This window comes from Hemicordylus capensis, chromosome 3, assembly GCF_027244095.1.
Source record: "Hemicordylus capensis ecotype Gifberg chromosome 3, rHemCap1.1.pri, whole genome shotgun sequence".
NCBI classification, from domain to species: domain Eukaryota; kingdom Metazoa; phylum Chordata; class Lepidosauria; order Squamata; family Cordylidae; genus Hemicordylus; species Hemicordylus capensis.
This window is the reverse complement of record NC_069659.1, coordinates 281,427,174-281,442,809: the sequence shown is the minus strand read 5'-3', so window position 1 is coordinate 281,442,809 and position 15,636 is coordinate 281,427,174. Positions and strand designations below refer to the sequence as shown.

At 41.8% G+C, this 15,636-nt stretch overlaps 1 protein-coding gene across 18 annotated transcripts in view; it reads right to left on the bottom strand.

Annotated features, from left to right (window-relative positions):
• The window catches only part of ITPRIP (inositol 1,4,5-trisphosphate receptor interacting protein), a 32,814-nt gene that overhangs the window by 5,439 nt on the left and 11,739 nt on the right, over window positions 1-15,636 (bottom strand). For 3 of the 18 annotated variants that reach the window (XM_053312182.1, XM_053312173.1, XM_053312183.1), the window contains exons 1-2: window positions 2,945-3,043; window positions 713-790 (exon numbers count right to left, since the gene is read on the bottom strand). The exons of 7 other annotated variants lie outside the window; for them this stretch is intronic. The gene's annotated coding sequence lies outside the window, so the exon portion shown is untranslated. Of the gene's footprint in view, window positions 1-712; window positions 791-2,847; window positions 2,911-2,944; window positions 3,281-15,636 lie in introns of those variants that run through there. 8 more of the 18 variants (XM_053312176.1, XM_053312174.1, XM_053312175.1 and 5 more) reach the window with 6 other exon arrangements.

Genomic DNA, 15,636 nt, shown 5'->3' with positions numbered 1-15,636 from the left:
GTGGGCAGCAGTATCAAGTCAGTGTGCGCTCATCACATTCACATACACTGAAAGAATGTATGCATGAAAGTGCGCAATTTTTTTTAGCCACCCACCCTCACCTCAACATTCTGCACCGGTGGCGGGGGGGGGAGCAACCACTGCCGCCTGTATTTGCCGCCATTCAAATACAGATGCATATATTCCTTCTGATTATACTATAATGCAGTAACTCTCACTTCCATGTCCCCCCCCCCAAAAAAAACTCTCTTTTTAAGTTGTAGCTCAGTTGCATTGTTGGGTAATGCTTTTCTTCCTGTTGGCTATATGTTCAAAATTAAACATTTCATGACAAATGCCTCCTCCCGCCCTCAATTTATTTAAAATATTTATACTTTGCTTTTTCTCTTCAGCAGATATGTCCAAAGCAGCTAACTATCAAATTGCAAACAATAACACACTAAAAACAACAAATTAATAAAGCAATAATGCATCAATGAACAATACATCAATACTCAATCATTGGGATAACATGGAGCAGCATAACCAATTAAAATGCTTGCTGGAATAAAGTTTCATGAACCAGAAGCAAATGGTCCACAAAAGGGATGATTCTAACTTCCAATAGCAGTGTGTGCCACATACAAGGTGCTTGCATGGAAAAAGTCCTCTAACTTGTTGCTGCCTATTGTATCTCTAAAGGCAGTGGAACATTCAAGAGGGCATATCTTACCTTATTATCTTAGGGGACGGGCCATCTGATATGGAGAGAGGCTATCCTTTAGGTACTTTGGTCCCAAGCTATTTAAAGCTGTAAAGTTAATAAATAGCACCTTAAATTGCACCAGAAACAAACTAAGAAGGATTACTATGCTAAAAATCTAATATGTACCATTTCCTTCCATGGTCATTACCTTTTTCCTTCTAGTAATCAGAGTTGTTCATTTAAGTTAAATGTAAGGCTTATGTTTGATCATTCTGAAATTGTTACTCAAAAATCAATATTTTATTAATTAGTTAAGACTTGGCGATCTGAAACTGATTTAAGTTAAAACACCCATTAAAAAGTCACATAACTTGAGATGGCAGCATAAGTAACCTGCTGAACAATAAATGAACACTGAAATCAGCAGACCTGCACTGTAGGCAGCAAAAGGGAAAGCTAATACAGGGAAAGTGAATACACAGTTCAGATGTGCGGTGTTTCTTCGGGCATTGTTCCAAAGGGTCTCACAGAGAAATTTAGGTTCAGCAACTGTGCAGGATTCTTTGCAGCAATATTTTTTGAGTGCTGTGAAAATACTAACCAATATTGAACAGCTACATGGAAATGGATTTTTTCATGATTTGTAGGGCTGATGCCCACTAAAAAAAAATCCTCCCTATCCATCCTCCTCTTCCTGCCGTCACCTCCCGTTCTCCTCTGGCCGCCACATACCGCCTCCCTCCCTCCCCCCCACCAGAACCCCCAGCCGGAACTGGAGAAGGAGAAGGCAGGGGCGTAACTATAATCGGGCAAGGGGAGACAGTTGTCTGGGGGACCACTGCCTTGGGGGGCCCCCAGACGCAAGTCACATGACCGACTCCCCCAGCCGCGCACCCTTCAGTTGTATTCATCCTCCAAAATTGATGTGAGTGTTAGGACCTGGAGCTGGAGACTGGAGCTACCAGGACCTGGAGCTACCAGACCAGCATGTCTTTCTCATAGTCCACAATTTACAAAACCTTTTAAACATAATTTAGGATGATGTTCTATTCTGGCAAATAGGGGTGTGTGTGTGTGTGTGTGTGTGTGTATACACACACACACACACATATGTTTTTTGTTACCACTATTCAGCCTCATTTAAGATTTCTTTATTTCATGAGCTGAGCTTCAGTGAAGGGGGGCCCATTTAAAAATCTTGTCTCTGAGCCCACTCCAAACTTGCTACCCCCCTGGGAGAAGGCCCAGCTGGGGAGGGAGGAGGTGGCACACGGTGGGCCGGCAGGTGAATGGAGAAAATGGGGCAGTGCTTCCTGGGGAGAGGGGTTGGGCGGCGGCAAAACTGCTGCGTGGGAGCCTGGGGACCTTAGAGGGAATAGTGTAGGAGAGTTGGTCTTGTGGTAGCAAGCATGACTTGTCAGCCAAGCAGGGACCACCCTGGTTCCATATGAATGGGAAACTTGATGTGTGAGCACTGTAAGATGTTCCCCTTAGGGGATGAAGATGCTCTGGGAAGAGCAGAAGGTTTCAAGTTCCCTCCCTGGCTTCTCCAAGATAGGGCTGAGAGAGATTCTTGCCTGCAACCTTGGAGAAGCTGCTGCTAGTCTGTGCAGATAGTACTGAGCTAGATGGACCAAGGGTCTGACTCAGTATATGGCAGCTTCCCATGTTTTGATATAAGATGTCAAATAAGAAGCCTTTCTATAAAGAGATAGTGATGTGCCTGGTCCGGTCCGGAGACCATTCTTCAGGCCTTCGGACCGGTCCGGACATGGGCGGTTTGGGTTCGGGTGGATTGGGGTGGGGGGTTCCTTTAAGGGCGGGGGAGGGTTTACTTACCCCTCCCGCTGCTTCCCCCCCTCTGGCACGCGTATTTTTATGCGCACGTCGTGTGCGCAAAAGGCTTCTAAAAGCCTTTTGCAGCCAAGCAGGGGGAGGGGCGGCAGGGAGGTATCCTGCCACCCCAATTACGAAAGAAAATATGCGCGCCAGAGTGGGGGAAGCAGCGGGAGGGGTAAGTAAACCCTCCTCCGCCCTTAAAGGAACCCCCCACCCCAGTGCCGGACTGCAGCTCCGTGGTTCCATGCAGACCCCTATAAAGAGATGCACTTTGATCATTACATAACAAAAGGGCCGACTACTCTCTGCATAGCACACCTAACCTTGGGGCTAAACCTTTGACCCAGGGAAGAAACTTTAATGGATTCTGTTCTTATTTTTTGCAGTTCTAAGACATCAATGTCCCTTCTACTGCCTTACCAGTTACTACCTCCTTCCACACCCTGGCAGTTAGTTACCATGGCAACAAGAGAGGGCATGGCAATAGAGCAGGGGAATCCTTTACTCACAAGCATTCCTCCTACAGATGTGTACTTTGGCAGAGAAGTGAAACCCTTCATGAAGATTTGTCACACAATTCTCCTTAAATGTATCCAGCTCATTTTTAAAGTCATGAGATTGTTTTCTCCCAGCAGTTTAACAACAGAGTTTTATTCTTGTTGTGATAGATTAAAGGCCTTCTGATAATCCCCTGCTTAAGACATTTTAATGATCAAATAATACCCTTGTTTTCTTGGACTCTCATTCTGTGATCTTAAATAACTCCCACTTCCATCTAACACATCCCCTTTTAACTTCCTTTTTGCTTGGAGGGATTCTCTGTTGGGGAATGTTATAATGAATGACTCGATTACCAAATCCCAGTACACAAGCATTCACTTCTACAATGAAAATTTGGAGCCCAATTTTACACACGTATGTTCACCACTTGATTACTACTACATCCAAGAATGACCTGCTCGTGTTAGTGGGTCCCATCACAGAGAGGACGTTCACATCACCTTAGAGCATCACAAAAGCAATACTTTCCAACTTTCCAACAGGGTCAAATGCAGAAAAATCAAGTGACGCACATGAATGTGTGAACCAGGACCCATATGAATTGGTGGGGCCTCCACTAGAACACTGAAAAGGACTACACTCTCTCTAAGGCCTCAGAGTAAGGCAAGTTGCCCTGGGTATCAATACAAATGTCTGCACTACTGTTCACACTAACATTTAATTGCTATATCTACCATGGGAATTGCCCCTACTGCTCTTCCGTTTGTATCTGATAGGTGGCAGCAGGATGTTAAAAACTACTACTGGAAGACTGTGCAGTTGTTTACTGCTGTTTCCTCCTGGGATGCTCGGGAATGTACAAGCAATTCATGTAACCTTTCTTCCCAGGCAGAAATGGTTGGAGGCCTCTTTTCAAAAGCCTCCACCCTCCCTTACTTGGCAAAGCAGAATACATGGGATAGCCGTATTTTTCCTGCCTGCCTCAACCACAGGCTGAGAAAAACCAGTAACAACTCACTCCATACTGCAACGACAGTGCAGACAGTCTCTAATCTAGCAGAGTAGACTTTTGCCATTTGAAAATGTAGACAGTTAACAGCAGGCATTAAAAAAAAATCCCTTGATTCAATCTCACCTTGGCAGAAGAGACTTCAGTATTTTGCAACAACTCCAATTTTACTAAAGAATCACAAAGTAGTGAACAAGCTTTGGAGTTCTTCAAAACTCTTTTTTCGAGGAGAGAAGAGAAAAAGAAGAAAGGTGGAGAATTCAAATGCTTTCACATCCACTACTGTGAGAAAGTTTAATTGGTTCTAATGAAGGTATTAACCCACTGCAGTTTTTGGATTTTCTTCCTAATGAATCAACACAGCTATCTATGGTTTTTCTAGTTTACTGCATGGGGAGGAATAATACACAATTAACTTAACCAGGGCGGATTTGATTTAAATCAAATCGATTTAAATCACTAGTCAGTAAGACTAGATTTAAATCATGCTTTTTAACATAAAGACTCACTCTTGCAGGTATAATCTTAATATTTACAACCAGATGAAGGTTTCATTTTTGGTCCTCTTCTAGATAGAAAAATTGCCCAAAATAATCTTACAGAAACCTCTGGAAGAGCATGACATTGTGAATGGATTAATGGAATTCATTTACCAAAAAATTTAAACAATACAAATATACAGCTTCATGCTAAATAATTAAAAACTAATCCTTATTTCATGATGAATAACCTTTGGACTATAATGTATCTTAAATAGAAAACTATCTTTAGATAGATTTTCCCCCTCAAAAAGCATTTTATTTACAAAATCCGATTTAAATAAAAGAAATCCAATTTAATTTTTTTTTAAAAAATCACTGATTTTTATCCACCCTGAACGTAACCATTTTCTTTTCTAGCCAATATCTTAACTTGAAACAAGAAGTCCTGTGAAACTATTAGTCAGTTCTTGTTCTACTCCCTTATTCATAATTATCATATAGACATAGAACTTAAGACCACAGGTTGCTAATGAAAAATACTGGAAATAATGCCAAAAGGGAGTTGGTGCATTTATCCATTCTTGGTAGGCTTTCTTCCAAAGCTTAGAATAGTGTAGGAGGAGAGTTTACATCAGATTAGATGTGTAGCAGCAAAAGTATGCCTGTTATTAGAAAGTAGTCACTTTCCATAAATACATAGCTTCTCCAGATAGGAAAACAAACGCCATCAAATGCAGGTGCTCTTAAACAGAAATGGCACAACCACATCATGCTGTGCAACACACAAAAGACCACCAGAGATAAAGTGCCATTGGTATTCAACGTCTGCACAACTTGTGACCCCATCTACAGAACCCATCCACGGCTCACCAAGGGCTTGATAAAACTGCAGTCTCATGGTCAGCAAAACTAAGAGACTTACTGAAGCTCTGGTAGGCTGCATTTGGCTCAGTGAACCACAGATTGCACAAGTCTGGCGTACAATGTGGTGCCTTAGCAAGGGTGGACAGACTTAAAACTTGTGCGAGCTACTTTGTTTTTCATTAGAATCTCAAGGTTCACCAACCAAATCCAGATACAAAATATGAAGGTGATGCAACAGGCAAACTGACAGCTCAGAGAGTGGAGCCAATTACCCATTACACCTGCTCAAATTTGTATTTTACAGGCAAGGAACACAAAGACTGAGAAAGAGGTGGTTAGCACAAGTCCATCCAGAAGTTTGTTTGGGGTGTTTCGATGGGGTGCGGGGCGAGTCAGGGGAGACTTGCAATTGTACTTGCTGTTAAAAGATTGGGAGTTGTGCCTTGCAGATCTACTGCAAGTCGCCCAGAGATTTACCATGGGATCCCAATCCCAGAGTGTTATAAGCACAACAGGTCTGTCCCATGAGAGGCGCTCTATATTTTGACAGGAGAGGAGGAGAATCAAGAGTATTAAAGGATGGACGCAAGCAGATCCAAGAATTAGGAGGATATACTAAAGGTTTCCAAAAAAGTGTGGATTTTGAAAGGTGAGAGAGTGAGGTGATACCACTGAGTTTTGGGAGGGACTTCAAAGCATAAGAGTGAAACAGAAAGAATGGGCAGTCCTTTGAAAAATGCAGGAGACATTTTTCTCCTCTGTGTGGCTAAGGACAATAAGAGCTGGAAGGTGTGATGGTATGAGTAGGAATGTGCAAATCGATTTGGGTACAAATTGACTTGTACCCAAATCTAGCTAATTCGGGTGATTTGGAGACAAGTTAAATCGCCCCTGTGTTCCACTGGCTAGATTCGGGCCCAAATTGAATCACACTAGATTAGATCCAAATTGATTCAAGATTTGGATTCCTCCTATTAATTTCCCCAGATTCCCAGCTTTAATTTAATTAAAAGGGGGGAGGGGGGGAAGCTAAGCTCTAGCCCTTGTAGAAGTGGAGTTATGGAGCAAAATGTGTGGCCAGTATTTTTCAAGTGTTTGGATTCTTTGGTGTATAATAATAAACTTCCTCAATGAATCCCTATGATGATTCATTACACACCTTCATTTCTTCTGTTCACGTTGACTGTCTTTGGACAGTGCTAACTGTCAACTGCCATATGCCAACTACACCCCCCTCCCACCCGCAAGGCAGTGGGGAATTTTTTCAAGTGTTTAGACTCTTTGGTGTCTAATAACCTTTCCTCATAATAAATCCTTATGAGGATTCATTGCACACCAAAGAGTCTAATCACCCCCAAAATTCCTAAAATACAAACTGAGTACCCAGTAACTTGCAGGTAGTGGGGTAGTTGGCACATGGGAGCAGCTAAGACATTTGGGTATCTTGTTCAGAAGAGAGACAGGAAAAGGGTCTGAAAAAACAATAAGGCTGTTCGCATGAGCAGCCTAACCCAGTTGGACTCTGCCTTCCCCCACTTCCCGCCTGCTGCCAGTAGGGTCGTGTGAATGGGCTTAATGAGTTTATTAGCTTATGCAATATTTCAGTTAGAAAGCATCCAAATGAAATTATATTTAAAACTGAAATTAAATAGTTGTTCTGTATACCTCAATCCCACCAAGGTTATTTAAAAATAAGCCAGAAGTCAGCTTGCAGGTCAGGGCCTTTATCCGTTTGCAAGAGATCTACAGGAAGTTCCACAAAGTTCCTTTTCTTGGCTCTGTACTTTTATAGAACAGTGTGTATATTTTGAGAGTCAAATATAGCCTGCATGGCAGGGTGCCAATGACTGGGCTTTGGTCTTGAAATACTAACCAGAGGCGCCTCTGACATGGAAGTGAGTAGAGAAGACACTTGACAGTAAACAGAAAACAGGCTGCTCTCATTAGGGGCATCTCATTCCCTTACCTGCTCTAATGAATGGAGCTTCTGGGGTCAACTGGAGGCAATGACACAGAGAATTTTAAATGACAATTTGAAATGGAAAGAATACGGTCCTTTAGAGACATAGGCCAAAAGCCAACAAAGGACACAACATGGGTTATGCAAGAAGATAGTGAAATAATTTGGAACCGAGAATGCTGAATTTTTTTAAAGTGGTCTGTCTGTCTAGTTCCCTTATCCTCACTGTTCCCTACCTGAGATAAACAGAAACTTCTAGAGTGAGCGAGCGTGAGGAGGCTTGGCATGCATACTGCATATTTTAGATAATGTAGGTTTGGGCTGACAGCTAATATAGACTAAGCCCAATGCTGAAATCAAGGAGAACCCAAGAGACTACTTGTTCTGGATAGTCCAACCAAAGATTGAATCCTAAGCATGCAGGAAAAGCCACATACTGGGAGCTTAGATTTTTCAACAAGAATTATTTAGTTGCAGTTTTGGATTGGATGAGGGTGAATAAATGGAAGTTTACTCCAGACAAGATGGAGGAACTATTGGTTGGTGGTTCTGGTGATTTTGGAGAGGGTGTTCAAAGCTGTCTGGCTTTGTATGCCCCCTGAAAAAGCAAATTTATAATTTGGGAGTAGGTCTTTCCCCAGAGCAACTCTTATATGTTCAGGCAGTAGCAATGGCCAAAAATGCTTTTTACCAATGTTGTATTACCATGCTAACTGTGCAATTTGCTTGGAGAAACCAGACCTAGACTTGGTCAGTCTCTTGTCACCTACAGGTTAAATTGTTGTAATGAATGCTATATAGGACTGCCCTTGAATAAAGTTTTAGAATGAAAAAGCCAAGTTCTGATTGGAATCGCCTGTCAAACCAATTCTTTACCAGCTCCACTGGTTATCAAGTTGCTTCTGGGCTCAATTCAAGGTGTTTTTTTTAAAAGCTCTAAACATCTTGGGACCAGAATACCTTAAGAATCATCTCCCCATAGGAGCTCACCTGGGAATTCAGTTCTATGTCAGAGACCCACCCATCATTAAATATATGGCAACTGGATACCCAGGAGAGCATCTTTTCAGTTGTGGTGCCCAAGATCTGGAAGAACCTTCCAAGAGCAGTATGCCTTGCTTTCTCACTACCTGTTTTAGATGGGCAGCAAAGACAGATCAAGCAAAACTCTAAGAGCTGTGTTATTAATCAAAATTAAAAATAATCTTGACTGCTGCTGTGAATTGGATATATTCAGTTTGTTTTAAAATGCATTCATTGTTTTCTTTATATTGTCATATTATAATGTTATTAAGCACTGTAAGCTGCTTCAAATACATCTGTAGAAGTAAGGATAAGAATTAAGCAACCTGCCATGTTTTAACCAGGGTTGTGATCTTTTCTTCTTAGCATGTCCTCTACCTGAAATGCTGCTTTCCTGCTGCCACTCTTGTCAGTGCAAAATAAGTAGTACTAGTACTAGTAATTTGTTTTCAGTCCACTGCTCCCTTTAACAGGGATTCCCAGATGAAGTTGACTACAACTCCCAGAATCTTCAAGCCAAAAGACTGTTACAACTGAGATTCCTGGGAGCTGTAGCCAACAACATCTTGGAACCTCTGTTACAGGGAACAATGTTTCGGTCACTGACCAGCAGAACTACAGAAAAACAGATACATAAGAGTCATAAAAACATTTTTTTTAAAAACCACAAAACTCAGTTCCCGTTCATAACAACTTTCTTCAGTAGATAGTAATGCAGCTATTCAACTACATAACATGGTCTTACAAATTCTACTAGCAATTAGGCAGAACTTGGTGACTACATAAGAAATCTTGTCATCATGGTCCGAGAGAGAGAGAGAGAGAGAGAGAGAGAGAGAGACCAAGAAGATTTGATAAATATGGGTAATATATACATTGCAAATGTTCCTGTAAAAGCTACAGCATACCAACAGATGCACCACTGTTTCAATGGCTCTTAAGTCGCAGGGGCAGAATCGCTTTGTGAATGGGATTTTGTTAAATCTGCCTTTGAGCACTTCAATGTGCAGAATGTTGAACTGTGCTTGGGTAAACACCCTGAGATACTTCGCTTCCCTGAGGTATCTGACAGGGTGTGTATTCAAGATTCGATTTTCTAACACTGCTCCCTTTGGGATAGGGCTTTGATCAGTCTGCCATTCTATGTCCAAGACTCTTGGCAGAGCACCAACTTGGCCTGATCAAAGCCCATTGCTATAAATACTTGCAGTGACAGGCCACCTAACAGGCCAACTTCTGCTTGAGTGAGCATTCCCATTTAGAAGTGAATTTGTCCACCAGCATCAGCGGTGTCAACCCCAGAGGATGAAGATTTAACTTAAGCCAGAACATAAATACTGAAAGCCAAATATTGGATTCTACCCTTAAGAGACCAGCCTCCAGCCGAAGGACTGCACTGGGGATACCATGAGCTGTTTGTAATGATTTCTTAAGGAATTTAGATTGTACCACTTCCAATACTGAAAAACTGGAATATGAACCAAGTTGGGCACAACATAGCAGCTGAACCAGGGCTTTGGATTCAAACAGCCTTATTGTAGCAGGAATGAAACAGGACCCTCTGGTGTAGAAAAAAAGTGGCCGATGTAAACTTCAGTGCATTTTGTAGCACATACTCTGAGTGTCCCTTATGGCTGCCAGATGATTGAAAGACTATGCCTAAATTGCCCCTGCTAACTGGGCAAAGAGGCACCTTTTACCATGGTGATTCTCTTTATTTAGCAGGGGGAGAGTAACTGGCCTTATCCACCCCCAGCACAGTACCTCCAGTTACTGTTACTGGCATCTATCTTGTTCTATGTTGTTGTTTTTTAATGTGAGCGCTCTGGGGACAGGGAGCCATCTTATTTATTTATTATTTCTCTATGTAAACCACCTTGAGCCATTTTTGGAAGGGCGGTATAGAAATCGAATTAATAATGATGATGATGATGATGATGAAGATGATAATAATAATAATAATAATAATAAACATTTGGAAACAACTGACTTGCTCAATCCTACATTCAACAACTGACTTGCTCAATCCTACATTCATCAATCAACCAAGCCAATATCCTTGGGCACTTTGCAAACCTCATGATCTTCGTTTTGGTATAGTTGATCTGCAGAGCATGCATGCTCCTTGCAATAAAGAGCAAGGGAATTAAGTGCCCTTCTCAGGCACTTCGTGTTTGGGATAGAATTACCACATCATCTGCATAAAGGAGAACTGATACAGGTTTAGAGGCCAACTCTGGAGAGTGGAAATCAGAATTGGCTAAAAAGGCAACAAGATAATTTATATAAAAGTTAAACAAGAGTGATGCTAAAATACAACTTTGTTGAAATGCCTCTATATGTTAAAATTACCTTGGAGAAATGACCTGCTGTGGTACACCTTACTTTCAGGCAGGTATTCTGATATAAACTATATATGAGAAGAAGTAAACGGTGGTCAACTGTGGAAGCTTTCAGTTTACGCTGTATCCTCTCCCTTGATATAAGATCGAAGGAAAACTTAAGGTCAACAAATATAGCACAAAGGTCCGTCTTAGATCTTAAGGTGTATTTTATTTATTTAAAATATTTATACCCTGCCCTTCCAGTGCACTACTGCTCAGGGCGGCTCACAACAATAAGACAGACACAAGATTAATAAAAGTAATCAAATTAATTAAACAAAAAAGTTGTCAGATTAAAAACCACAACCATTATTTGGTCCAAAATTAAATTAATTTTTCTGCCAAATGTTGCAAAATCAAAGCCTGGGATATTGGAGAGTGGCCAGCTCTAAAGCCTTCCTGCTCCTGTGCAAGGATATCTTCAGTCAAACCAGCTTCCTGTATAGGTGTCTTGCATAAATCTTCCTTAGAATGCTCAGGAGACTAATAGTGTGATAATCTGCAGGTAGGTCCCTCTTGCCCTTTTTATAGATAGGAATTATGATAGCTGTACCCCAGTCTTTGGGTACGTGTACAGTCCGGTCAATATATGTGAACAACAAAGCTAGAACTGGTGCCCACCATTCAAGTTTTTCTTTATAAGCTTGGGAGGTACAAAATCATTTGGGGGGGCCTTCCCAGCCTTTAGTGTGTGTAAGTACAAAATAAAGTAAAATAAAGACAGCAGTGAGGCCAGAAAACATTTGGATAAGTAAGTATATGCAATATAGCCTAGTTTATTCCAATTTAGCCACTGGTCTAGGTTATTCTTGTTGCTAAACCCAAAAGGGTTTTCTTGCCTATAGAGCATCATGCTTTTATTTACAGCAGGTGAATATTCAACATGGACAAGGTCCTAGCCATAGGCATGAGCCAGCAAACATTAAGAATTTTTCATTGAGTCTAATGGAGAGTTATTTAAATATTTCCCACTCACGCTGCAAGTCATTCCTCACAGCAACAGGAGGAACAGCAAAAAAAGTGTAGGGGAAACAGCCCTTAGGATCAAAGCTTGACCCCGAAGCACACAGAAACCGCTTACATGCTGGGAACATAGCAAAACACACTTGGAGGCTTCTCCTTAAGGACATTTCATTTCAGTGCGAAGTAGTGCTAAGGTGTCGTAGTATTCCATTAGCGTTTACCTCCAAGGTGAAAGGTGTGGTTGCTTTTCTTGCATGCAAGAGATTAGATACAAAAGACTCGAAATCCTGGTGCTGACACACACACACCTTTATTAATATTGATAACTGCGTCCCCACCCTACCCATGCATACCAGCTGGTTAATGCCATCAGTTACACCACCAGCACCTAAGCTTTGCATAGCTAATTAATTCTGAGAGGCGTGTTGGAAAAAGAAGAAGAGGGTGGCTCTAAGCATATACCCTTCAGGGGATGTTTACCTGGCTGCTTCTGTTATTCAGCGATTAAAATGTTTTCCTTTCATTGTGTTGCCAGTTATGAAATAGGAAAATGCCTCCAAGAATTGTTCAGAGTCCTAAGGATCTAAACTGAATTTTCGTCGCTTCCTTTTGCACAGCCTTTAGTTACACCCACAAAGTTAGTAACAAACTCAGAGGCATATCATTCTGGGAGTGGCAAAATCTGCAGAAATCAAACATTAGGTGAAGCGAAACTGGGATAAGCTAGTCAAAAGAAGCTCTGCTGAAAGCTTCTTTCAGGGAGGAGAGCTGGTCTTGTGAGGGAGGAGAGATGGTCTTGTGCTAGCAAGCATGACTTGTCCCCATAGCTAAGCAGGGTCTGCCCTGGTTGCATACAAATGGGAGACTTGATGTGTGAGAACTGCAAGATATTCCCCTCAGGGGATGAAGCTGCTCTGGGAAGAGCAGAAGGTTTCAAATTCCCTCCCTGGCATCTCCAAGATAGGACAAGATTTTTTTATTGAACCAACAAACTACCAAAGCATACAGTACGTTGCCAAAGCACAATTATATACAAAGTGGTTGTTTGCACATAATATATCTACAAAGATTTACACACAAGGGTTTGGAAACCCACAAGGTTATGAAGTATATGCAGGTAGTACTGTAACTCGGGGGTGGGGGATTTCAAGGCTGAGAGAGATTCCTGCCTGCAGCCTTGGAGAAGCCGCTGCCAGTCTGTGAAGACAATACTGAGCTAGCAGTTTCCTATGTTCCTAAAGTGAGCAGCACAGCCATCTTTCTCATATATTTATATGTTAAAAGGGTATTTTCCCATGCAGTTTCAAAATGGGGAATACTTATAAAAATTGGCCACAGCCACAATTGTAAAGTGGCAAAAGAAATTCCTCGCCCCTAAGTTCTGCATTAAGTTGCATTGTGTATAAAATCTGATGGATGGGAAGGAGAGAATTTATGAAAACACGAGAGGCTGCAAAATAGAGCATCTGAAGCAGATTTTAAACAATTTAAAAACTCATTTCAAGTTAAATTAATGCAGGGTGGGGAGCACAAGGGCTAAGATGGAAAATTATCACAAAGGCTTTTCCCAAACAAACAATGCTAGCACTTAAGGACACTATAACTGAAGCTGGCATCTGTTTTGCATGATACACATTTCTGCATTTAAAGACTTCCCACTCCACGGGTCACCTTAAGTGGCGCAGTGGGGAAATGTTGTCCTTCCTAGCACTTTCCTCATGGAGCTCTATGGGAAAAGCACTGGGGAGGACTACACTTTCTGGAAGTGCCCTCCTAGATAGTGGGCTTGGCAGGGCTCAGTTTCCCTTAAAGAAGCCCAGTGGTACTATGAAAAGCATAGCACTAAATCTACCTTCATTTCAAAGCAAGATGTCCTGACAAACTGTTGCACATACAACTTCAAATCTATTTCAAAACATGGGTGAACAGAGAGCATGGAAGCATACAGAGTATACTGGTAGCTGTTTCAATGACATCTACCGTCTCTCCAAAGTCTGTGCTATAAAGAGTGATTATCTGGGAATTCTTCAAGTGAGCTCTACTATCATGAGAGTGCTTACAAGGTATGATGAACAATTTAAAAAGATTAGGACACTCCAGCTGAGAAAGATAGTAGCCGCAGCAGATTATTACAAAGGAAGTATAAAAAGAGAGCAGAGAGACTATCGCTAAGGAAAAGCCATTTACTCTTTCATTGTCTACAGCTAAAAGAAAAATTTATATCAATTTTAACCTGATGTTTTTACCACTAGTAAGTACACCTACAATGATGGTACTCACTTTGGGCAGTGTTAAGGCACTGGCTTTAAAATTATGCAGTTAATGCTACAAGGAAACACAGTATTTCCCCCCTTTTAAATAAGCAAAATGCCTGTGAATAATAGAACAACTTGCTTAAGCTTTTGCCTGGAACAGCTAGATTCATGTTAGACTGAATTCCTCTCTTGACAGATTGTTGGGTTACTGAGGTAAGAATGGACAGGGGTGAGGCTTAATTACCCTGTTAAGGCAGGCCTGCTCAACTTTGGCACCCCATCTGTTTTTGGACTACAACTCCCATAATCCCCAGCCGGGGTGGCCAATAGCCAGGTATTATGGGAGTTGTGGGGTCAACATCTGCAGGCGGGCCAAAGTTGAGCAGGCCTGCTCAGGGCTGTAGCTAGGGGAGAAGGGGCTGTGTTCGCCCCTCTCCCTGGAGGCCCCTCAGATTGAGGGAGATAATGAAGAAAATAGAGCGGGGTGGAGCTGGGGGTCCCAGGTTCTTTGAGCCCATCCACTCAATTATAGCTATACCCCTGGACTTGCAGTATGGTATGAGTGTGTGAAACGGATTCTAAGGCTTAAGCTACAAAAGGCTATTCAAAACAAAACAAAACCCCACAGTTACAGCTCTGATACTGCGGGGTTTTGTTTTGTTTTTAATAGCCTTGTGTAGCTTAAACCTAACTAACATCTAGCCCATCCTTGTTGTACTGTGTTGGTTCAGATGCAAGTCACACAATGAAGGGATGAACTGGAAGTCACTACCAGAACTGGGGGCAGAGGGAGGAAGGAAAATCAATCAAGTCCAAGGTGCATACTTCTTTAGCAGCTTTTTGACAGAATACTCAATTGTTTGTCCATACAAACTAATAATAAAGATCTCTCATGATTCTGGGCCACTTATCTCTCAGCCTAACCTACCTCACAGGGTCATTGTGAGAATAAACACAACCATGTACTCTTGGGCCCTTGGGAGGAAGAGTGCGATATAAATGGAAAAAGGAATAATCAAAATCTGAGAGCAATGGATCACTCCAGATGAATCGGTTTCCCAAACTCTGAAGTTCTTATATATTCACTTTGACCATTATCAGAGATCTGGTAGCAAACTAGAATCAACCTTGATCGGATCCAGGGGAGGAGGCTCTTGCATTTTAAAGTTAGGTGCCTTGCATGCAGACATCACTTTTAAAAGCAAGTATTGCCTCAATATTCCCTTTATGTTTCTTGCATCCATCTACCTTCTCCTGCCATATTGACTAGATTGTAAGCAATTTATACACCGGTGGAATGCGGGGGGGGGGGAGTTTTCACTTGTATGTCTAGGGTTGTCACTTTCCTCCTTCTCCTCGCTCCTGCACCTTTAATAGCAGTCCAACAAGCAGCAGGTGAAGCTTGTCCCTATCATTGTCTCCATGCCAGAAAAAGCTTTGCCTATTTCGCATCTCATATCAGGCTAACATTAAAGGTACAGGAGAAGAAGAAAATGGGCAGTGCCCCCATCTCTATCATGACAAAATTTTATTCAGGTCTTGATTACTGCCCACTGTATGGAATAAAGAAATAGAGATGGAATACAGAAAACTTACTTGGCCTTTCACCATCAATAGGGCCTCTTTGGCTGAGATCTCACTTAGGAACCCTAGTGATGGGCCACTGTAGGA